At 45.2% G+C, this 22,778-nt stretch overlaps 1 long non-coding RNA gene across 1 annotated transcript in view; it reads left to right on the plus strand.

Moving 5' to 3' along the window:
- LOC102753145 overlaps positions 1-22,778 on the plus strand; it is a 133,113-nt gene that overhangs the window by 98,985 nt on the left and 11,350 nt on the right. Inside the window, exons 8-9 of the long non-coding RNA XR_001514678.1 lie at positions 1,832-1,954; positions 20,841-20,982. This is a non-coding gene — a long non-coding RNA (uncharacterized LOC102753145). The remainder of the gene's footprint in view (positions 1-1,831; positions 1,955-20,840; positions 20,983-22,778) is intronic.

Genomic DNA, 22,778 nt, shown 5'->3' on the forward strand with positions numbered 1-22,778 from the left:
AGTGCATGGGCCATAGTTGGTGCTTACTGTTGGCTCAGTAATTAAGTCAATGATGGCCTACAGATACTATCCAAATCGGAGCTCACCTTATCCACTATTGATTCTCCAGTGTCTAGATAGGGCTTGGAAAAAACAATTGTTCAGTGAATGAGAGAATAACTGAAGGATTACATTTTCCTTTCCTCCACCCCCATCTTACACTCCATACAGTTTATTTTCTGAATTGTCTACTTCTGCTAAAGACACCACCATCTCTCTCCAATCTTTCAAGCCTATAGCTTGGGACTTCCCCTTGGACACCCCTTCACTTACATGACTCATCAAATTGGTGACCATATTCTTTCAGTTCTGCCTCTGACCCATCTTCCTTGCCTGTCCCCTCCTTTCCAAATTGGAACTCAGGAACTTCTTGCCTTTATTATTTAAAGCTGTCACAAGGATCAAAATCCTGAATTAAATTTGCTTAAGCAAAAAAGTCAGGTTTAAGTTAGAAGAATAGAGGGACAATACAGAATTGAAGGTGAAACCAAATTACCAAGCCCCAGGAAGGGCCCAGTTGGCTGGAATAGGGGTCTTTCTCTTCTACCTCCCTTTTCTGAGTCAGGTGATGTATTGGCTTCATTCTCTCTCATCTGTTTCCTCCCTATCATAGGGGCATGGATGCCTCTAGACTTCCATCTTTCTTTCCAGGTCAGTCACTTTGTAAAGGCAGGAACTTTATTCATTTCTTCTTTGTAGCTTTCCCCACAGTACCTAGTATAGAGTCTGGAACTACAGAGTGCTCAGTTGTGGAATCTCTAGAAGGCTCCTAGAGTTGGAGGAGGTGGGCATGGTCTGTTGAGGCAGATGAAATGATTAATCATGTAAGGCCAGACTACATGGGTTTGAATCTTGGACCTTTCACTTACCAGTATGCCTTATTTCAAAGTGTCTCAATTTGCTCATCTATAAATTGGGAACAATAATTGAGCCCAGATCATTAGGTAGTTATGAAGAACTAGGGGTCCAGTGCACGAATTCGTGCACCTTGAAAGGAATTGTGGGCTGTGGTGGGCACAGGGGTGGGTCTCAGCCCATCCTCTGTTCCCCTGCCCAGCCCCTCCCACCATGGCCCCCAGTCCCCTCTCTGCCGGCAGCCCCGATCCCACCACTGCCACTCCCACGCACTGATGGTGCCAGCTCTGCTCACACCCGCTGATGGTGCCTAATGATTGGGCCTGGCGCTGGGTGCTGGTAGTGGGTGTGAGCAGTGGCTCCTATACCTGCAGCGGGTGCGAGCGGGGCTGTTGCTGGCAGTGGGTACACGAGGTGGCTGCCAGCCCCGATCACCCCTCAGGAGCAGGGTGAGGTGGAGAAGCCATGAGGGACGATTAGGGCTGGCAGCACTGCTTGCACCCGCTGATGGCGCCGAGTGGTCAGGGTCGGTGCCGGGTGCTGGCAGCAGGTGCGAGCACCAGGCAGGACTGCAGCATGCGGGAGCAAAGAATTTTCAGTAACCACCAGAGGCTCGCCCTGATGACAGCGACCGGTGCCCAACCTTGGTCAGCGCCCCCACTCACCTGCTCCACCATCCCACCATGGCCGACACCCCCTGGTGGTCAGCACACTGTTCGGTTGTTCTGCCGTTTGGTATATTTGCATATTAGGGTTTTGTATGTATAGCTGAGTTAACAAGTATAGGGTTCTTAGAAATAGAAAGGTGCCTGGCATAGAGTGAGCACTCATTGAAATTTGGCTGCCATAAAAATGATGATGTTGATGGAGTTCATTGTTAATGCTGGTGATGATGATCTGTCTTCTGGACTTAGTCTCTTCTTGAATGGTTTTACAGGCCTATGTGGAGAAGGCACAGGCTTTCGACTTAGGAGAACTGAGATCAAGTCTTTCCTCTGCCAGCCGAGTGTACTTCACCAAGCTGATTCCCCTTCTCTGAGATTTTTTCTTCATTCATAAAGTGAGTGTGACCTCACTGACTGGTAAGGAAGTCGTGAACTAGGGAATGTTGAAGGAGGGCAAAGTTTGGAACACCATGCTCCTGGCCAAGCCTCTTCCTCCAGGAAGTCTTTTGTGACCCCTACCCTCTACTGGGCTAAGCAGCCACAACCCTCTGTGCTTCCTCAAGCCATGCACTCATTCACAAATACTTCTTAAGTGAGCACCTACTATGTGTGAGAGTATGTTTAATGGGGCAAAGCCTGAACTAGTAGTGGTGCCAACCAGTGAAGGCTAACAGGTGAAGAAGCTGGACACACAGGATAGGACCTTCTCATGTCTTGCCTTTTTAGAGTTTATACTGTTGTGGGAATACAGAGTACAAATCCTATATAATAAAAGCCTAGGTGGCATCGCGCAATGTTGTCACAAGATGGCTGCAGCGACATCATCACAAGATGGCCGCCACAAGATGGCCACCACAAGATGGCTGGCAGGGGAGGGCAGTTGGGGGCCATCAGGCCGGCAGGGGAGCAGTTAGGTGTCAATCAGGCTGGCAGGGGCATGGTTAGGGGGCGATCAGGCAGGCAGGCAGGTGAGCGGTTAGGAGCCAGCAGTCCTGGGTTGTGAGAGGGCTGTCCGACTGCTGGTTTAGGCCTGATCCCTGTGGGATCCCCCACAGGGATCCCAGATTGGAGAAAGTGCAGGCCAGGCTGAGGGACAACCCTCCCCCCCCCCATGAATTTTTGCACTGGGTCTCTAGTAATTAAATAACAATATAACTTCAGGTTGGTAAGTGCTAGAGGACTTGGGGGTGCCTCTCTAAGTGCAGCTCCTTAATCCATGGCACATTGTGTTGTCTTTCCCTGTCTGTGTATCTATCTCTTCCTCTGCTGTGAGCTCCTGAAGGCCAGGGCCCCCTTTCACCCAGGTCTGTAGCTCGGGTAGCCAGCATACTCCCTGTGTATTATAGGAACTCCAAGTTCATTACTCTCCCCCATGGTAGAATCCAATGATCACTATGACACCTGGCATTTTCTAATCATAATTCTTCCTTCATTAAATAGTCTACCTGAGCAGACTGTCCCCCAGGGAGCCAAGGTGAGACATTAGCCTGGCAGCTGGGCAAGTTCTAGAGAACTGCTTGTCCGTCTGTGAGCCAACAACAGTCACTGGAAGTCAACAAGGGAAATGGAAAGGGAGAGACCCAGGCTCCGCAGGGCGCACGCCCTGGGACCTGCGCCAGTGTGAACACGGTTTTCCGGGTGAGGATTTCCCCTCTTGGAATGAGAATAGCAGCTGAGGGTGAGGAGAGATAGGGAACTGCCTGTGCTTTCTAAAGGGCTTCCTTCCACAGCGTCTTATTTATTTAAGTGTCATAACAACTCTTGGTTTGTGCGCATTTGCGAATGTACACACACACACACACACACACACACACACACTTTCTCTGAGTCACAGATGAAGAAAATAAAGCCACATAGGCTAAAGGACTTGCCTAAATCCACCCATCTAGTAAAAGACAGAAAGCAGGTGAGGAGGCTTGGGAACGAGCACATCCCTGGGAACTCTTCAGGTTCCTCAGGTCAAGGGTGAGTTAGAAGGAGGGATCAGGGATAAAGGCGGTGCCGTGGGACCAGAAGAGTGGTTTCCCATGAGGTGTCCCTGCTGCTGTTCTCTCCTTTCTCAGCCCAGCCTCCATGTCCTTGCTGTGGTCAGTCTGCCTTTAGCCTTCACTGGGTGGCACTGCTACCTGTTCAGGCTGTGCCCCATTAAACATGCAGTTTCTGTTGTTTAGTGAGCAGGGGATGGGGAGAAAAGGAGCACCTCGTTCCATACTACCTTCTCCTGAAGTGTCCCCTTCTAATTAAGGTTCAGGTAACATATTACATGGCACTAAAAAGAGTGTGAACACAGGACCTTGAGACAGTAGAGGAGGTGGTCAAAGCTTCCTCAACCAATCAGGAGTGCTGCCCTGGCCCCCGTCCACCAGGCTAATTGGCCCTGCCCATGCCTCTGAGTAGTTGAGTTGTTGGCCAGTGCCTGGCACATCAGAGGCCACTAGGACACCTTTGTGGACTAAGATGCAGAGACACAGACCACAGGAAGTCAGTCTCTCTCCCCTCTGCTGGGACTTCCCTCTTGGGAATATAGTAGGCTCTCAGTTGGGTCAAAAGCACAGCTGTGGGGGAGAGCAGGAGGAGGAGGACGAGGAGGGTGGATATGAGGAAGACGAGGCGGAGGAAGTGGAGGAGGGGAAGGAAAAGGGCTGGGGAGAGGAAGTGGGAAACAGGAGGCGGGAGACGGAGGCAGGGGGAGGATGCATTGGTGGGGATTTAGTGCCTCTGATATCAATCCCTGAACCTCTTTCAGTCTCTGGAGAAGTCCAGCCTGCCCACGGGACAGAGTGGGAAGGCACTTCCTCTGAGGAGCTTGGAGCCCTTGCAGGCTTTCCACATCTGGGAAAGCTTGGGTGGGGGCTGGGCTGCCTGGGTCCAGTTTCCTACCCAGCCTGCTAGCTTGGGGCCAGACCCTGAGAAGACTAGCTTACCCGGATCAGGTCCAGTTGCTCTGGGTCTGGATGATGTTTCTCAAGAGCTAGTGGGGTGGGTCCAGGTGTGCAGCCTGCCCGGGAAGCCACAGAGCTGTGACTCAGAGAAGGGGCCTCTGCGGTCTGCTACCAGGCTCCTGACCACGGCGGGACCGGCCTGCAGGGCTGGAGAGAAGGCATAAATACTTAATTTTAAAGAGTGCATAGCTGGAGGAGAGATTTTGTGTAGACTTAAAGGTGAAAGAGCCCTGAGCTATAAGAATAAGGAGAGCATTCCCGGTGGAGAACTTCCTTTGTGCCTATGGAAATGATTACCAATGGTCCTATGACTTGCATGCCCACTGTGTGCCAGGGATTTCCCTTACTGTCCTATTTAATACCCACTGTCACCCCCCATGAGTGAGGCCCAAGTATTCTCACCTAATGATAGAGGAGGCTCAGACAGGCATTGCATGCAGAGCCGGCACTATTCAAAGCCTCCTCGCTCTCCAGCTGCAGAAAGGGAGGCTCAGGAAGATGAGCAACTTGTCACAGTAGAGAGTGTGGCACATGGTGAGAGCAGCAGGCAGAGCTGAGCCTCCCACCTGCCCTGTGCCTCTTCATCCGCCACTCCCGTGCTCTCCGAGGCTCCCAGGCCTTTGCTCAGAAGGCACAGAGAGTGAGCTTCCATAACTGCTCCAGAGAGATGCCTATTACAGGACTCCCAGCCCATTGCCCGCTGCCAGGGCCATTTCTTCACTCATGGCAACATCCTGCTCTTCTCCAGTGCCAGGGCACAGCTGGCCTCCCAGGAGGCTCTCAGGGCGAGAATGACAGTGCACCATGTGCTGATTGATAGAGATGACAGGAAAGGAGCAGCCAGGAGGGAGGAAGGAAGGGCTGGCGGGAGTCTGGGCGGTGGGAGGAGCTGGTGGCCAGTGTTTCCCTGTAGGGAGAGGGCAGGCGCAGGGGACCGGCTTCCTTGTAAACAGTGTGGCCAGCTCTAAAAATATCCGTCCTAGACTGGGGACACTGAGCTCCTCCGGTCTCCTCCAGAGCCTTCCCAGGGTCCTCAGCCCCTTTCCTGAAAGGTCAAGGGGTTGGGAAGAAAGTCTTGTGAAGAGTAGGATTTCCTTGGCAAGGAAAGTATAACACTATTGTGTGTGTATGTGTGTGTGTGTGTGTGTGTGTGTGGTGTGTGCGTGCACAAAATAGAAGGAGGATACTCTGTGGGTTTTGTTTTCCTGAGCCCCTGTCCCTCATTAGTAATCAAAGGCCTGGGCCCAGCTCAGGGGCCAGTCCTAGAGATTAATTCACAGCCTAGGGTCATGGACAGAGAAGGCCCTGGACGGGAGTCCCCAGCTATTCCCCTTTATGAGGTGAGTGACTTCTGACTCAACCTCAGTACCTCAGTTCCCACAATTATGAGAGGGAGTAATAGTAGTGTTTACTTCACTGGGGTGTGGAGAGGATTAAATGAGATGCTATATAAAGCTCTTATCACAGTGCCTGACACATGGTAAACACTCCAGAAACACTTATTATGATGATTTATATGGGAGGATATTCTATTTCCTGAATTTGAATTTAAGTGCTGGTTTAAAAGAAAATTTCATAGGTAGGTGAAGAGAGTGGGGTGGATAAGAAGAAGCAGAAAGAGGCTGAATCATAGAAAACTCAAAGCTGTTTTTTGACAGATGGGGAAACTGAGGCCCAGGGAGGAGAAAGAAGTTGCCCCAGGCTGGACATGTTTTAGCAGCTACCTGTGGGTCAGTACAAAATAGCAGTATGAAGAGACCATGAACACTCCGTCCCTCTAAGTTTGCCTCACTGAGTGTCAGGAGACTGAGGTCTTTCATTGATATAGCACTTTCAAGTTGGGAAAGCCCTTTGCAAAGGGGAACAGACCTCAGCAGATCCTGGTCAGAGGGTTGAGCTCCCTGAGGGGCCGCTTGATGGACATATGCAAGGACATAGCCAAACAGAACTCATCCTTGGGCATGGTGTCTGAGTTACGCATCCATTTACTGTGCCTTGAATCCAAGGACCATGGGGAAGAGGCTCAGGCTGGAAAAGCTCAGGTTGGCCTGAAGAAGAGTCTTCAGACCCTGTGCTCTCTAGTCGGGTGGGCACTAGTCAAGTGAGCACTTGCAATGTGGCTAGCCTGGATTTCAAAGATTTAATTTAAAAAAATGTAAACTGTCTCAATCAGTTTCTCAATAGAACTGATAAATTTAGATTCATTTAATATATATTATTTAATATATATTATTACAGTTAGTGTCACCTGTTCCTTTATACTTTTTTCCTGTGGCTTCTTGAAAATTTAGAATCACACGTGGCTTGCAGTATCTTTTTGTTGGGCAGTGCTGTTCTGACCAAAGCTTCTGTGCCACGATGGAGCAGGCTGTCCCACCCGTATGCAGCCTCGCATCACTGGGGATGTTACAAAAGCCTTGTTAATGGAAGTCTGTAGCTAGGTGGATACACTTTGTCAGCCCTCCAGTTCTGATTCAACCGTGATTCCAGGCCATCCTCTGAGGAGCACTTGTTCCTTGGAATACGAATAAGTGTTATAGGAAAAAAAGACTGAAGATCAATTTAATGTAGGGAATATTTGGTTTAAAAAAAGGTAAGTTCCTTTATTCTAAAACTTCCCAGGACCTTCTAGACACAAAGTCCCCTGTGAGTTTTGGATGACAAGGACACTGGATGAAGCAAGTATTCCCCGTGTTGATTGGACACACAGCCGTCTCTTTGCAGAGCATGACCGGGAAACGACTTATTATTAAAGTGCATTCCTTGAGAAGTTCTGTTGTCAGCACTGAGTTCAAATTCTGGCTCAAATCCTAGGTGACCATGGACACATTGCTTCATCTTCACTAACTATAAAAACTGACCTCTCAGTAAAACTTTGTTACTTTTAAAATCGCAGAGAAAATGTAGTGGAGTGGCTGATGCATAGTAGGTCTTCAAGAAATGGTAGCTCTCATTACGAAAGCCCAGAGAGGGAAGCCAGCTTCACAAGCTCACAGGAGAATGAGTGATCACTGGGCTCTGGGTCTTGGCTAATGGCTTCGCTTCTCTTTACTAAGCAACAGCACATTAGAAAAACAAACAAGCAAACAAACAGAAACATTTCATAGGGTGAAATAGGAAGCTTCCTCAAATCTGGTGTGATTTTCTAGATCAAGTCGGTTTTAAAGTGAAGACACTGTTTCCTCCTCTCCCTCCCTGCCTTGTCCCTCTGTGGGGCCTGGCAGGCTCTCCTCTTGGCCCCTGTCTGCTGGGTTCCTGTCCCCACTGTCCGTGGAGCCCCCAGCAGATGGTTTGCCCTTATCAGCAGGCTCCAGGCCAGAGTAGGAATCCTCCGGTCACATGCGGTCACATGCAGCTTTCTGGAGGGAGGGAGACCTTGTAAATAAACACAGCCCACACTGAGGAAGGGGGAGGGAGGAGGGAAGAGAATCCTTGACATTTGGTGACTGGGCCAGGATTAAAGGCCACGGGACATGGCAGAGCCCTCATTGGCCATTTCTGAGAGGGATCGCCAATCCGCTCAGCTTCCCTGGATGACAGGGTGGCTGTAAATAGTCCTGCAGGCTGGGCATTCCCAGTGTGCTGTGGGCTGGATCCAGGCCTAATCCCCTGCCCAGTACTAACCTTTCACAGTTTACAGAGCACTTTACCTCCTGGCTCAGTGGAGTCTCATAGATCTCTCCCGAGAGAAGAGAGGTCTATCATCACCCCCAAATTTACAAAAGAAGAAACTGAGGCTCAGCTTGGAAGTAACTCACTCCTGGCTACCCAGCTGGCAGTAGTCAGTCTGGGTTGAGACCTGTGTGTATCTTCTGCGACCAGATCCAGAGCTCTGTCCCTCACCTCAGGCTCCTCTACCATGGGTCTCTGTGCCCAGTACCAAACTCCATGCCCTGTTCGAGCCCTGCTCCTCCCCAGGGCAGCCCATATGCCAGGGAGGTGGATATGTCTACCATCTTGGTGGTGGTGATGGTCTCACAGGTCTGTGCCTATCGAACTGTGCACTTCAAATTGTATTTGAATTGTTTATTGTATGTTGACTAGGCATACTTCCATGAAGTTATTTAAAACGTAGAAGTTAAGAGGCAGAAAAGGATGGAAGAAATTGGCAGGCATATCATTCAAGAGCTCCATGAGAAGTCTTAAAATGGGGACACAATATTCTACGGGCACATGGGGAAGAAGAGAGAGCTTCTTCCCCAAATTGGAGATCAGGAAAGACTTCTTCAAAGAGGTGTCTGATGGGACTCAAGGTATGGATAAGGAGGTATTCGATTTAGAAAGATTAAGGGGGAAGATACAGGTAGAATTTGTTTTGGGGAATAGAGAACAGTGTACTCCTTCTCCTCCCCCTCCCCCCATGCCTGTTGCCACACACTTTCTTTCGATTCTTTGAGGCCTGAGGTTGAAACTAACAGCTGCAATTCTCTCTTTTCTTCAGAAACTCAGACACACACCCTACTTGGCAGGCAGCTGGTTTTGCTAATGAGGGTTCTGCCTCTCTCCCTCCCCCACTATGCAGCTCATCCCCAGGTCCCACTGAGCCTTGCCCTCTCTGATTTCCTCTCTGAACTCAACTGCCAAATGCTTGCGGGGTGAGCCACTGACAACTCTGCTCTCAGGGCCCAGGGCACCCTCATTTCATCTTCTTCCAAATCCCACAAAAATAAAAGGAGGTTTGGGGCAATTTGTGTGGGAGTGTGATAGGGTCCTAGGTCCAAATGAAAATACCTTATTTCTCTTCCATACCCTTTGGCTTAGTAATAGACATGCGACCCTTGGAGATTTTTGAATAATGAATTTATTAGAATATATTGCGATAAATATAGAAAATTCAAGAATTATTAGAATGCTGTGCACTGATTATTGGTTAATTTGCTCCAAAAGCAATTCTGATCACTGCTCTTATGGTTTGTAAAGCATTAAATTGGTTTGGATATCCCATTATTCATGCCTTTATATCGGGGACTATTCCAATAACATAGGAAACCCACGTATGAAATTGTGGGTTAGCTCCTGCTTTTCAATTTCCTTGACATGTTTGTTGATTTTAAACTGCCCCTTTTCACAAGTTTTCTTATTAATTAAATAAACCAGTCAGCCACATTCCCTGCATCCAATTCGGCACTCCACTGTAAGCTTAGTTCTGGAGTCAGCTTTCCAACCTCGGCTTACGGGACATTAGTCACTGAGAGCAAAATGTGCCATTTGAACAGCTGTTTCAGGCACTCAGAGTCCAGGGCCTACAGGTTTGTAGAAGGTGGGGGGAGGGAACCAATTTTACTTACAAAATACCTATACCAGCTGGCCAGGCCTTTACAAAGAATATTTCTTAATTCTCTGAATAGCCCATTCATTCTTTTTTGGTTTATAATAGGTCTTCTCTAGGCACGGCAAGTTTAAGAACTTGTCAATGAATCACACAGTACATGTGTGGTGGAGCCAGGACATGAACCAAGTAGTCTTATTCTAGAGCTCCTACACTTGAACACTGTCCTATATGAACCTCATCTATAGACCTCATCCTTCCAAACCTAAGACATAGGGACCATTATTATCAGACCTGTTTTCCAGGTGAGAAGCCAGAAGATTTAAAAAAAAAAAAAAAGTAATTTTCCCTACTTAAACTAAGCATAGACTCCGGATTTTAACTCCGTAATCCTTGGTTAATCATTTTACCCATCTATGGGTCACCCATCAATTCATTAATTCAAGAAAGAGCAGCAAGTGCTTTTTCTGTCCCAGGGACTGTCTTCTCCCTAGAGATGAAAATATGTATAAAGTATGGCCTCTGCTCTCCAAGAACTCATAATCCAGTGAGCAAGAAAAAGATCTTAAACAGTGGGAAATGTGATTGCAGCATGAGAGATGCTGTAAGAGGTGTAGAAAAACAGCTAGAGGAATATAAAGCAAAAGCATCAAATTGCTTGGTGAAATAAAAGTAAGGAAAGCTCTGGAGAGGACGGGACATTGCATTCATAACCCTATGGTCCCCAGGTGGAGAAAGGGAAGGGGGCACCCCAGGCACAGAGAGCATCAAAGGCAAAAAATATAATAATAAAAGCGTAATATGCTAATTAAACCACACGCCCTTCCGGGATGACCTTCCTGACTAAGCTGGGGCTGTGAAGGAAGCCTAGGTCCTGGGTGCCTGTGCCGGCAGCCAGGGGAAGGAAGACCTACCCTTGCATGAATTTCGTGCACCGGGCCTCTAGTGGTATAATAACAGTCACAGTGATATTGAGTGCCTGCCTCCTGCTTTAGGTACCATCTCTTACAAGGCTGGGAACTGGGTACTAATATTCAGTCCACTTAACTGAAGGGGAAACATAGGCACATGGAGGTCTTCCTGTGGGCCTGTGATCACATAGTAACTTGCTCGAGATCCCACAGCTAATAAGGAACGGAGCTGGAATTCAACCCCAGGCATCCTGGCTTCAGAGACCACACTGTTAGCCACTGTGCTCGGAGAGTTTGGGGGTGCTTGCCAGTGGTTCTTCAAGGGGGTGGCAGGTGATGGGATTGGCCACATAGCAGGAATTAGGCTCAAAGGTTCTTCCTTTTTTCACAAGGCCTTAGATCTTAGATGTTCTTGAGATAAGGACCCTGGACCTCTTGGGAGCCTTTAAGTAATAACATTGTGGTGTGTGTAGGTCTGTGTGTGTTGAGGAGTGACGTCCACCTCTCTCTATAATGAGGCCATTATGGAAGAAGGTTCATGAACTGCTTGCTTTTGACTGGAGCTGTACCTGCTCCTGTAGGACTGTTGCATGTCTTAGGCTCAATAGGATTCTCTTGGCTTCAGTGTCAGTGTTTGAATCCTTGTCTTGTTCTGCGTTCCCTTGCTGGAATGGAGAGCTCATGAGGACAAAGCTTGTCTACCTTCTCCGTCCCCAGTACCCAGCACAGTCCCCACCCCCAGTACCCAGCACAGTGCCTGGCACATAGTAGTTACTCAAATAAATATCGGTGGAATGAATTACTATTTATTGAATTGAACTCTTGAGTCTTTGGATAATAGTTTATGTACAGGGCAGTGATGGCGAACCTATGACACGCGTGTCAGAGGTGACACACGAACTCATTTTTTTGGTTGATTTTTCTTTGTTAAATGGCATTTAAATATATAAAATAAATATTAAAAATATAAGTCTTTATTTTACTATGGTTGCAAATATCAAAAAATTTCTATATGTGACATGGCACCAGAGTTAAGTTAGGGTTTTTCAAAATGCTGATACTCCGAGCTCAAAAGGTTCGCCATCACTGGTATAGGGTGATTACATTAATTATGAGTTAAATCTGGTTTGGTCAATAAAACATTTCACACTGTGCAATCAGTAAAGTAGGAGAGTCTTTTGAAGGTGGAAACTGTAGGGATTAGTGGCCCAGATCAGTAGTTTACAAAACGAAGCTGAACTTTCTAAAGAACTGGCTTTCAGGGGTTTTGCTCCAGTGGGTCTGAGGTGGTGCTTGAGCTTCCTTGGTGATGCCGAAGTGCCTGGGTCTTTCATCTGGGGGTGGCAAGGATGAGTCCCTTCATCTTCTCTTCTTTCTTGTCTTTCCCTTGTTCAGCTTGTGCTTGGACACTTGGAGTGGTGGGTGCTTACCACCTCACAAGGCAGGCTGCCCAACCCACTGTAACCACAGCAGCAGCAACGTAATGATGAGGACACCAATATAGTGAGCATATACTGAGCACTCCTTTACACGTTATGGAGTCCAAAGGCTAAGCATTATGTATCCCCGTTTTACAGTGAAAAACAAAACAATACCGAAAACTCAGAGGTTTGGTGGTTTACCCAGTTTCTCAGAGGTGGTGAGTCAGGGCAGGGGATGGACTCAAGCCACCAGGCTAGTCTACCCACCTGCCCTCCCCCAACCCCAATCTGGAGCTGGTCCCTGACAGCAAGGGCAGGGGACGACTCCCTGGAAGAAGGAGGAAGGAGGAGGGGGAGGAGAGGAGCAGGCCCGCCAAGTGGCAGGCTCTGCCCAGACTCTGCTCGCTCCGCCCAGCCCTCCAGGGCCTCCCCATAGAAGGTAAAGCCGGGCAGGATCCCAGGAGGGCTGGCTGGCGGGGCCTGGAGTCCCGCTGGTTTCAGTTTCTGAAGTGGGGGTTGGGGGGGCGCACTGAGCAAACAAGGGCGGGGAGGAGGTTCTGGAAGCCTTCCCAACAGATAGCAGATTAACTCCCTGCTGCCTGGGAGCCACCCACGTGGGAATGGGCGGGTTACAGGCGCAGGGCCTCCCTGGCAGTCCCACAGTCTCCGCAGTGGGCGGGCACCCCTGCTCCCAGGCCATCTGAAGCCCAAGAAGGGACCCAAGGGGCGGCCTGGTCGGGGGCGCCTCAAGTCCAGTTCAAGTCGGGCTCTCTCTAGGGGGTGTAGGCTGGGCGAAAGGCTGAGGGGGTGCCCCAGCCCCCGCTTCCAAATATGGGCCTCTCTTCCTGCTCCGGCATGCTGCTCCCTCCCTTACTGGGACATTCCTGTTCCAACGTGTTAGCAGACCTCTTTAAATGTTTGTTTTCTTTCTGAGAAAGAGACTGAAGGACATTGCCAAGACCAACATGAACTCCAAACACAGGGCATTCTCTGTCTGTGGGACACCTGTCAGGACAGACGGACCTGGGACTGAATACTAGTTCTGCCACTTCCCAGCTGGTGACCTTTGTGTAATTTTCCTAATCTCGCTGAGCCTCATTATCCTCATCTATAAAATGGGCATAATGTAGATTAGGTAAATGTAGATTATACATACTAAGCAGTTAGTGCCTTCAGTTAATGGCAATTAACATTATCAATTATATTGTTATTTTGAGTGACTAATAATGACACAGGATTATTACTAATGCTGCTGTCAAGTTTAAGTGTAAAAAATAGGCTCAATTAAAATTTTTTACTGAGGGAAATAGTTTTATTAGAGGTTAACAAGGAAGGTGAAATAAGACTGGGTCAGGAAGTGTATGCACATGATCTCATTTAAGATTCAAGCAGCTCCATCAGGCAGGTGTTATTATACCCATTCTGCAGATGAGGAAGTTGAGGTTCCTGGAGGTTAAGTAACTTGCCCAGGTCACACACTGAGCTAGTACCTGGTGTCACTGGCTCCCTCCTTCATGGAACCCCTTAAGCCCCAGTCACTTCACCCCTGCCTGCCTCAGCACAGGTACCTCCACCTGCTGGGAACTCCTTTCCTTCCCCAGTTCTCATCATCTTGGAGGAAAACAAGTCAACTCTGGAAACTGGATAAAAGTCACCTCCTCCAGGCAGCTTTCCTGATTCTCTCTCCTTCCCCTTATACAACTAAACCCCTCCCTCTTTTGTTCTCCTGGTACCTTGAGCAGGTGACTGCTCACCTGTGTGGGTGTGTCTCTCCTCCAGGGAGTGCTCTTCTGAGGCAGGCACTAGACCTGTTTTCATTTGGGAGGTCAGGGTAGTGTTCTGGTGGAGAATACAGGCTTAGAAGCCCACCTGCCCAGGCACATCCAGGCTCTGCTACTTACTGCTGTGAGGCTTGAATCAGCGACTTGACCTTTCTCTGCCTCGCTTCCCTTATCCATGAAATGGAGCTAAACAACAAGATCAGCCTCGCGGGGCTGCTGTAAGGACTGAGTGAATTATTGTATACAAAATACTATAAATCTCTAAGCGATAGATATCCAGTGAATGAAGGCAAGAGCTAGGAAGTTCCTGAATTTTGCTAATTCACAGAAAGTGAAACGTAAAAAGAATGTTACAGAGTTAAGAACATGGGGTAGATATCAGGATCTGTCTCTCTTCATGTGTGGATCTGATCCTGTCTCTTCCTCACTCTGAATTTATTTCTCCTTCTGCATAATGAGAAGTTTGGCTCTCACAGCCAGATGATCTTTGAAGGGTAATATCCAGTAATATTAATGGTTATTTCTATGCCTGTAGGACTTTCACTTGTGTAATGTTCCAAGTTAGAAGTTAAACTCAGAAATTAATGTCTGGTTTGCCACTGGAAGCACAAAGCTGTACCACTGGTAGATCACCGTACTAACCATGATTGTTGCCAGCTTTTACCGAGCACGGGCTAGTGCCAGGCATTGAGCCAAGTACCATCATTACCCTGTTTATTTTTCCCAGGAAACCTACAAAGAAGTTATTACTGTGATTCGCATTCTACAGATGAGAAAACAGATGCTCGGGGGTTGTTAGTAGTTGAACAGGGAGTAGGATCTTTACTTGTCTGGCTTTATTCCCTACTGCCTGTGAGAATCCCCTTTGGAGCATTCCTGTTCAAATACCTCTGGGGACAAGAAGCCTGTTATCTTTCAAACCAGTTCATTATGAAGCATTCTGAATAGCTCATGACTTCGGACTTGGACTCTAGGCAGACGTGATTTGGGTAGAGGGTTGAGGGAAGGGAAATTATAAATTCCCCCAAGATGTCTCTGCCAGTGTGTTCAGTGGTTAGAGTGTCAGCCCTTGCACCGAAGGGTCTTGGGTTCAACTCCCAGTCAAAGGAAGGTATCAGGTTGATGAATCCCTATGCCAGTCCTGGTGTATACAGGGGACAACCAATCGATGTGCCTCTCTCACATTGATGTCTCTGTCTCCCTCCAACCCCCTTCCTCTCTCTCATTTCCATTCTCTATAACAATCAATGGAAAAAATATCCTCAGGTGAAAATTAACAAAAACATGAAATAAAAATAAATAAATTCCCCTGAGGGAAGTCTTCAGGAGCATTGTGCAACAGGTTGGTCAGAAGGCAGAACCTCTGTCCTCACCTACCTGGGCCTGGCCCAATCCTGCTGGGAATAGAGCTGGGACATTAGAGCAGGGAGTGCTAAGATCTTCCCAGACAGTCTAGGTTGGGGTTTAGCCGAATTCAAAGCATCAGAAATTTGTGTCTATAATCACCAGTCAGTTGAGACACATTCCCTGGGGGGTGGGGGGGGGTGTTTGGGGTGCAGTGGGTCAGGGAACACATTAACAACCAGTTTGGAGCAAGTCAGGACGCAAATTGAAAGGGGAAATTGGCTCCAGGATGACTGGAGCTTGGCTTTGTTCGGTTTGCTCTCTTTCCAAAAATAAATGTCTTGCTTGAATAGCTCCAGAGACTCATCATTCTCAATGGGATAAAGTCCAAACTCCTTGGGGTGGCATTCAAGGCCCTTCACTATCTAGCCCCAACTCACCCTTTTACCTTCTTCTCTAGCCACATGCCCAGCCCAGCCCCAGCAGAGAACTCCACACAGCTCCTTGAATACTCCAAGCTTGTTCTTGCCTCCATGTCTCTGCATGTGCTGTTTCTTCTGTCCAGAGCACCACAGGCACCACATCTCAGTGACAGCAATCCTGTTTTCAAGCCTGTTGGATTTCCTCTTCCACTTCTGAGACCCTTCGGAATAGTCCTGGCAAAGAGAGAATCTTTGCTGCCTCTGGATTTGCAACTAATCACACAATAAACCAAGGAACATCAAATGGAAATATTGAGAGTTAGGGCATTGAGCGGGTCCACAAAGCATTGTGAAAAAAAAACTCACACAAAACTCCTAGGGCTGACTATCGATGTAGTTCTGAAAATGTGGCGTAACTACAAAACTAATTTAAGAATGATACAGAATGTGCTCCTTAGTTCAGACAGTTTGTTTGCTGTGTTGATGTTATGCTTGAGTCCAACTACAGGACTGTTAGGGAAACCTCTACAACTTGTTCAGGAAGTTAGCCAGGGTGCGGAAGCCTTCCCTGGGGCATTTTAACATGCCGTTCCATCACAGGTTTCAAGTTTTGGTTTTCACCCAATGTCTTAACATAATTATCAGTACTTCCCCTTTCATTATCAAGAATCCCAGTGTGGAAGATAAATTATATGTCACTCTAGCACTGAACAACCAAACAAGAGCTTGTCTAGGTGGTGACTTTTCTAAGTCTTTGCCATCTATTGGACGCCAGTCCACTTTTCCTGATCCAGCCTCTGTCCTCTCCTCAGAATAAATAGCTCCGCCTATACTCTCATGGCAATGGGTACTTCTCTTTGGTCGCTTTTTTCCTTCTAGGCATTGGGCTTTCTCACTGAGGACCACACTGCATTCAGGGTTCCTCCTTGCACAAGCCCTGCTCATAGTAGGTGCTTAGCAAGAGGTGGTGGAGTGAATTATTTTGGAAAAAATGTTCCCCAAGGGGTTTTTGTTTTGCTTTATTTTATTTGCAGTCATCAAAAAATAAATAAAGGCTTCATAACTTTATTTAACTTAAGTCTTTATACCTGAACACTGAAATGTAAATATGATATGTAAGCCTTAGAAAGGGAAGTGATGTTTAGAAAAATGATAAGAAGTGCCCAAACATGATTTTTGATTGTTATGAAATGTTAAGGCTGTACAAGCCTCTTTGACTATCCTTTAAATTTGAATAGAGACTTCCTTTGCACTAAATAGAATCAGAACTTTTCTTTCTACTCTCCTGTATTCTTCCTTAAAAATTATGTATTACTTTTTTTTGAACAAGTATCTTTTTTTCTTTAGTAAGTATGATATATTAATTAGAAAAGATACAAATGCTGAAACAAAAAAAAATCATTTCCTAAGGCCTTGAGAGATCATTTAAATAAACCCTTTTATTTTGGGGGGATGGGGGACGGCACATGAAATCTAAGAAACTAACAGAGGCCCAAAGAATTTAAATGATCGAACAGAAGTCTCATAGCTAGTAAGAGGCCGAGTTCATTTGGACCTCATTCTCTGAATCCATGTCTCTTGATCCTTGCACATAAACCCTCCAATTTTTTGGACTGACAAAGAGCTCTGGAGCAGGCACGCTCTTACCTTATCAGACCTGGTGTTCAAATATGAACTCTATGCCTCAAGTAGGCTTATGTGGATGAAGTTAATCTATACAGCCCCAAATTCAAAGGAGTCAAGGAGAAAAATTGTACATAAATTAGTGTTTGCAGCAATGGGCTTTGAAGTTAGGCAAACTGGGGTTCAGATCCTGATTTCCCACTTATTTGCTGAGTGACATTGGTTAGGTTACTTAACCTCTCTGAGGCTTAGTTTGCTTATCTTTAAAATGGGAATAACAGTATTTTTCTTGTAGGGTTTGGTGAGGTTTAAAAGAAATAGCATTTCCTAATACTCACCAGTTTCTGGAATCAGTAAACATTCAATAAATTATAGGCATTATTAAATTGTATTGACATTTAACATTATATATTATAAAATGTCCTTAAATTATGTATTACCATTATTATTTTTATTACTCTACTACCGAGACTTGCACTGAAGGAGAGCTTATCAATTTCAAATAGAATCTATGCAGGCAGATCTTTCTGCCCTAATACTTGGATGCTAGTCCCACAAGCAGCTTGACCTAAGAAATCTGCCTCTGCAGAGGTGGTGTTGAAATCGGAATTGTGTGTAGAAGGGCCCGTGTAACTGGTTCCTCTGGTATCAGACATTTTCCTATGTCCCTAAATTTTTTGATACTGTTTTTTTTGTTTTGTTTGTTTGTTTGTTTTGCTTGGGCTTTGCAAAACTTCCTGCTGGGTAGTTTTAGTCATCCTTCGTACTAGTTTGCAAGAGTCCATTATAATGATTATAAAGCTGGAGGTCATATATAAAAGTACTGATAGGTCAGAAAAAGGCAAAAAGAAGGAAGCTAGGTCCTCATGTTCATTCACTTGAAATATCTGTTAATAGTTCTTTCTTTTATAATTTTTCATGGTTATTTTCTTTTCTCTTTTTTTACCCCCCTCCCCACTTCCACAGACATCTATTTACCAATGAACATAGAAGCAACCTTGATACCAAAGAAATCCATTCATTCAAGTATTCACCAACTCATTTGATATATATATATATATATCAAATCTGAGCATAGACATTCAGATTTCATAAGCTGTTTATGGAGTATGAACAGACCTCGGTTCAAACCTCAGCTTCTCTAGATCCTATAGATTTGATCTTGGGCAGATTAGCAACCTACCTCTCTGAACCAGCTCCTTCTCTCAAGCTCCCTGTCTCAGCCCTGACATCACCACCATCTTCCTGTTCCAGTTCAGAATGTGAGAATTATTTTATTCTCATTAACCATCATCTCTATCATCTCCAACAGTTATTTATTGATAACCTTCTCTGTCTCATGCTGTCTGCTGGGCACAAGGAGACCTGCCCCCAAGGAGTATACCTGATGGTCAGGTACGCCCATAAACACAGTGAATGTGTGTAATGATAATAAAAACCCACGCCTATTGTACACTTAATTATTGCTAGGCACTATTCCAAGAGCTTTATATGCATTCATTTTTTTAAATCATGCCAATAACCCTAAGAGATAGGTACTATTATATTTTTTAGTTGATAGGTGAGGAAACTGAAGCAACAGCGATTAAACTCCATGTCCAAGGTCACACAGCTAGTTAGCAGTGGAGAGAGAATGCAACGGCTTTGAAAGTCGCCTTCAAAACCATTGCTATTAATCTTCCATGAACTCTTCTCTGCCTGAGGGCATGATGGCAAGGTTTCAGGGTGCCAGAGGAGGAGCTTCTAACCAGACTGAGCCCTAAAATGTGGGTAGGGGGTAGCCAGAGCAATCCTCCCATCCCCCTTCTACTCCCAGTGTAGGCTCTCACGTGGACCAATCCTTCATTGGTCCCACTCCCTGCTAGTCCATTCTTCCCACTGTGCCACAGTGATCTTTTTAATCAAGCCTGATCACATTACTGCTTTTGTACTTGTGTTCATAAACTACAGGAGAAAGTCTGCACTCCTAGCTCTCAGATTTGCTCCCAGCCCTTTCATGAACATCTTTTTGGTCCTCTGAGGGCAACATGCTCACTTCTGCCTCGGTCAGTGTCAAATCTGACTCCTTCAGCTCTTTTGGACCCTTCTAACTCAGCTCCTTTCAGGTATGCCTTTCTGGATCCCACAGACAGAGTGAAGTCACACCCCAAATACTCTTAGCTTTTTCCACTGAATTGGAGAAGTTGACTTTTGAATCTGTCTCCATTACACAGTGAGCCCATTGAGGAGTATTTCCCAGCTCCTAACAGGGCCTGACACTTAGTGAACACTTTGAATGAATGAATGAATAAGTAACTAAATGAATGAGTATTGAGAAGGACACATTTTATGTTTTTTGTTTGTTTGTTTTTTTTATCTGTTGTAGCTCAAAGTACAGTGCTAAGGACATGGGCATATTGATTCTCTTCTCACACGTCAATGGGGTACAGTCAGAACTATGAAAGGGTGAATGCCACCCATGTAGTCAGAAACAGATCACGAGAAAAGCCCTGGAAAAGTGGTTAGGAGATCTGGGATTGTTGTCTAGGCCCTATCACTAGTTAGCTGTGTGACCTTTGATAAGACATTCATGTCTCTGAGCCGCCACTTTGTCAGCTATAATACTGCTGTGAAAAGTTCAAGTGAGCATGGGTGCCGAAGAACTTTGTCATGTGCTGGACAGGCTAGTGGCATCAGTGGCATGATTTCTCCAGCTGCTCTGCAAGTATTAGTCCAAGTTGGGCTACTCAGCGCTACTGCAGGCCATGGGGCAAGCCTTTCCACCCTTTCTCCTCTTCTTGGCCTCAGTCCAGGAAGATTTCCATCTGTACCTTGTCTGCAAGCCAGACTCTGAACCTAGAATTTGGAAAAACAGGCAAATTATATTCGTCCAGGTGTATCCTGTCTATATACTGAGCTGTAAGGCCAAGTTTGTTCTCAGAATAAAGTGAGTGAGCGTGTGTGTGTGTGTATGTGTGTGTGTGTGCACGCGCGCACGTGCGCGCGTGTGCCTGCATTAGGAGGACAGAGTTCAGGATAGTAAAGGTAACTGTAGAGTAGTGGTAAGAGCTCTGAACTTGGCATAAGAGTATTTTGGACTTAATTCTACCACTGCCACGTGTTCTGGGTGACAGGTTATCGTAACTTCTTGGGGGGGCTCCCTCCATCATCTCTAATATGAGCGATGTATTTGCCACAGATTCATTGTAAAGATTAAATGAAATATAAAATGTAAGGCAGCTAGCATAGTATCTGGTGTGTAGTATATACTGCATAGATGTTTGCTTGTTGATTTTTATTGACTGAAATTGGTTTCTTGAGAAAAGGAAGAAAAAGATGACAAGCATACTAATGATGTCATTGCTTAGAGTAATTAACTAATTGATACTTTCCAAAAAGTAGGGCAAACTAAAGGTGTAATACAGAGATATAATCGAAATGGTAACAGCTAGGGCAGAAATACAAACCACCCCAAATAGCAGGAAAACTAGACAAAAAATAACCCATTTATACAGTGAGTAATATAAATACATTAAAATAAATAAATGAATGGAGAGTAAAAGGTAACGAGCTTAACTTCTGATTTCAGCCAAGATGGATAAGAGGCCTGGATTTACTCTCCCACCTGAAACAACCAAAAAGACCCGACAGTATATCAAACAGTGGTTTTCAGAGCACCAGCTATCTGGAAATGAAGGGCAGCGACCCCTGAAAGACAGGAAGCCAGTGAGGTGAGTCCTGCATGTGACCTGGTTTACTCTCTTGAAAGGGTTTCCAGGCTGTGGCCTGAGGAAGGAATCCAGTCAGATCCTGGAAGTTCCCTGGGATGAAGAGAAGAAGCTGAGAGTCCAGAGAGATCACAGCAGAAAGATTCCCAGGGCAGAGTGCGGGAGAGCAGGAGGGCACAGAGTGTTCATGGGTGTGTGCATATGTCCAGACTGATCCAAGTACACATTTTAAAGATTCACTTTAGCATGTATAAATCATACCTAACTGGTTTGGTCAGTGGATAGAGCATTGGTCTGCTGACTGAAAGGTCCCAGGTTCGATTCTGGTCAAGAACATGTACCTCAGTAGCAGTCTCGATCCCAGGCCTGGTTGGGGCACATGTGGGAGGCAACCAATCTATGCCTCTCTCTCATATTCAAGTTTCTGTCTCTCCCTCTTCATTCCTATTAGAAAATATTAAATTCAAGTTAAAGAAAATACTAAACCAAACAGAGAAGGGTATTTAAAATGATAAAGTATGCCATTCATAGTGAGGCTATAAGAATTTTGAAAATCCATGCACCAAATTACACAGCAGCAATATTAAAAAAAGCAGAAATTAGATATTAGAAGACATTAACTAAAATAAAATCATGGGATTAAAATTAAATTAATCAAGTGGATGAATAATAAATAAATGTAACATATATCTGAACAAGTATAACAAATGTAATTGGTATATTTCAAATTCTTATGTTTTTTCAAATGCCCATTTTATACTCATAAAAATGTATCAAAAAGTCCAAAGCTCAAAACTTCCAAAATGTGGAAATATTTATGGTAATATCTTCTTCTTACAAAGCCATAAAACTAGAAATTTATAATAATATTAAAAATAACAGAGATTTATGTACTTCAGCTAATAACTTTTTATTTAGACAGAATTTTTAAAATAGCATCAGTAAAAATATTATGTATTAAAGCCATGAGATCTTGAAAAGGCAGCTTCAGAGAAAAATCTATACTTAATATTTACATCAAGTAGAAAGTCAAGGAGCCAATGGAGCAAACATATGTCTAAAATTTGAAAAAGAGTAGCCAACTACATTGTTGGCAAGCAGAAAGAATAAATTAATAAAGAAAAAGTGAAAAAATAACTTAGAATATAGGAAAATCAGGACAAATAAATAAAAATTGTTGAAAGGCTTGTTCTTATTAATACAATAGGTGAACCACTGGATCACCAGATCATTGTAAAAGGGGGAGGTTGTCTAGAAAAGGCAATTCCTAAAAGTTAGAAACATGAAGGTAGATTCAAGAAGCATTAAATTAAAATAAATAAATGAAGCACTTCTTCGCAAAGAAATTCTCTGAAAATCTTGATGAAATAGATAACTTATGGGAAAATGCAACTTACCAAAGAAGAGCCTAAAAGATATAGGAAGCTAAAGAGATTGATTTGTATAGGAGAAATAGAGAAAGTAGTCAATGATGTACTCCCTTCCCCCATTTTTCTTAGGCTTCCTTGCACTAGGAAATTCTACAAACCCTTTAAATACCACTTAACCTGTCAGGTCTAGAATAAATTTTTAAAAAACCATCAAGTTTTTTTCTTTTTTAAGAAGTGAGAATTCACTGATATAAAATCTAACAAAGATTGCACAAAAGATGGTTAGTACTGATTCAAAAATCCTAAATAAAATATTAACAAACAGAATGGAGAAACACGTTAGCAGAATAACAACACATCATGATCAAGTTTGGGTTTAATCCAATTCAAGGATGATTCAATATAATTTACTGTATTAGTATATATAAG

This window comes from Myotis davidii, unplaced genomic scaffold, assembly GCF_000327345.1.
Source record: "Myotis davidii unplaced genomic scaffold, ASM32734v1 scaffold79, whole genome shotgun sequence".
NCBI lineage: Eukaryota > Metazoa > Chordata > Mammalia > Chiroptera > Vespertilionidae > Myotis > Myotis davidii.